We start from the raw sequence: 2,331 nt of genomic DNA, 5'->3' as shown, positions 1-2,331 counted from the left end.
AAAAAAATATATATATATAAAATATCAACACTTTTCAAAGGAAGATGACAGAACTGACAGTATCAAGAATGAATGTGCTGGAAAGCTGGCTCAGCAACTAAGAGTATTGGTTGCTCTTACAGAGGACTGGGGGTTTGATTCCCAGCACCCACATGATAGCTAACAACTGTCCTAACTCCAGTTCCAGGGGATCGACGCCCTCTTCTGACTTCTGCAGGCATTACGTGACATGGGTGCACTTATATACATGCAAGTAATAACACTCATACACATAAAATAAAAATAAATAAAACTGAGCTTGATACGACTAGAAGTTCTAATCTAGAAAACAACTGATATACTAGCAAATATGCAACTACCATTTATGTTCAGAAAGCATGTGGTGGCACACGCCTTTAATCCCAGGACTTGGGAGGTAGAGGCAGATGGATCTCTGTGAGTTCCAGGCCAGCCTGGTCTACATAGTGAGTTCTAGGTCAGCTGGGGCTACAGAGAGACCCTGTCTGAAAAAAAAAAAAAAAAAAAGAAAGAAAGGAAGGAAGTTAAAGAGAAACACCACAATGAATAAACAAATAGTGTTCCAGAAAAAAATCATTAAAAAATTTTTTTGAGTCAGATCCTCATGGTGTGGCCCAGGTTCATTTGAATTATTTTTTCTGGAGAGAGGGTCTCCCTGTAACCCCAGCTGGCCTGGAATTCACTATGTAGACCAGGCTGGCCTTGAACTAACAGAGATTTGCCTGCCTCTGCCTTCTGAGAGCACTGGGATTAAAAGTGTGGGCCACCACCAACCTATGACTTGAAATTCTTTACTTAACCCAGGATGGCTTCAAACTCTTGATCTTCCTGCCTCAGCCTCCTGAGAAACTGGGGTTACAAGTGTACACTGTTGTGGGGTGCTTCACCAGAGAAGACCACTCAGACAAAGTTTTGCCAATTGAAAGTCATTGCTGGCCAGGGCTACCAAACAAGGGTGTTGGAACCCAAGTGTGTAGCCCCGAGCTATCGCTATGGTAAGTTTTTATACAGAGAAACCACAACCAGGGATGAAAAGTTTAAGTTCCCAAGATTACAGGTGCAAAGCCTCCTTAACAATTTCTATTCTATTAAGCAACAATTACTATTTTTCAGAAGCAAGCCAAGCATAACCTACAGAAGCCATAAATCTGCAGTTAGCAGTTACTCTCCAGGACACTCTGACCTGTTCCCAAAACAATTGGGGTCCAGCTGACATGTGTTCCCATACCCTGGGCCAACTGTCTGATAATTTCAGAGACTCGAGTCAGCCTAAACTTTAATGTGGCAAAGCTATGGTCAAGAAGGTGCCCTATTACATCAACATCATGCATAACTAATAAGAAAAATTTGAAACTGGAAAGTATGGTATCTGAAAATTTTTAAATCGCATGTTCATCATCAGATGCTTAAGAGAGGCATCAGTGACCACTAACTCAATAAAAACAATTCCTAAGAACACAGAACAAGGGGGCTGGAGAGATGGCTCAACAGTTAAGAGTACTTGCTGCTCCTGCAGAGGGCCCAGGTTCAATTCCCAGCACTCACATCGTGGCTAACAATTATCTATAACTCCAGTTCCAGAGGATCCGATGCCTTCTTCGGACTTCTGTGGGCCTTACATGAAACGGGCGCACCTACCTTCATGCAAGCAATATACTCATACACAGAAAATAAATAAATAAAATAATTTTAAAATACAGAAAGAAAAATTGGTTTAAAAGAGCTAAGTATGGTGGAAAATACCTATAATTCCAGCAATCAGAATGTGGAAGTCAGAGAAGTGCAAGTCCAAATCCATTCTGAGCTATATGGTAAGACTCAGGTAAGTCTTGGGGCTGGAGAGATGGCTCAGCGGTTAAGAGCACTAACTGCTCTGGCAGAGAACCCTGTTTGATTCCCAGCACCCTCGTGGTGGCTATGAACTGTCCTTAACTCCAGTTCCAGGGGAATCTAGAGCCCTCTTCTGACCTCCTCGGCATTGCACGACATGGGTGCAGGCAATACACGCATACATGTAAAATAAAAATAATAAATATTTTTTTTAAAAAGATTTGGGTAAGACTCAGAAAAAAAAATTAAATAGGGAGTAGTATGCTACAGATGTACATCAGCAGGAGCAGTGTTTGCCTAACATGCACAAAGCCCTGGATTCAATCCCCAGCATTGCATAAACTGGATTTGGTGGCACATACCTATATAAATCCAGCACTCAGGAGGTGGAGGCAAAAGGATCAGAAGTTCAAGGTCATCCTCTGCTAGTGAATTTGAGGTCAACCTGAGACATAGGAGACCTCAATTCAAAAAAAAGGAAGG

General features: G+C 41.9%; 1 protein-coding gene across 6 annotated transcripts in view; it reads right to left on the bottom strand.

Moving 5' to 3' along the window:
• Window positions 1-2,331, bottom strand: part of Wdr47 (WD repeat domain 47) — an 82,726-nt gene that overhangs the window by 64,044 nt on the left and 16,351 nt on the right. The gene's annotated exons all lie outside the window — the stretch shown is intronic.

The sequence above is a fragment of the Nannospalax galili genome, unplaced genomic scaffold (assembly GCF_000622305.1).
Source record: "Nannospalax galili isolate Female #2095 unplaced genomic scaffold, S.galili_v1.0 scaffold5, whole genome shotgun sequence".
Classification (NCBI taxonomy): domain Eukaryota; kingdom Metazoa; phylum Chordata; class Mammalia; order Rodentia; family Spalacidae; genus Nannospalax; species Nannospalax galili.
The sequence above is the reverse complement of the archived record's forward strand: the minus strand, read 5'-3'. Positions and strand labels throughout refer to the sequence as shown.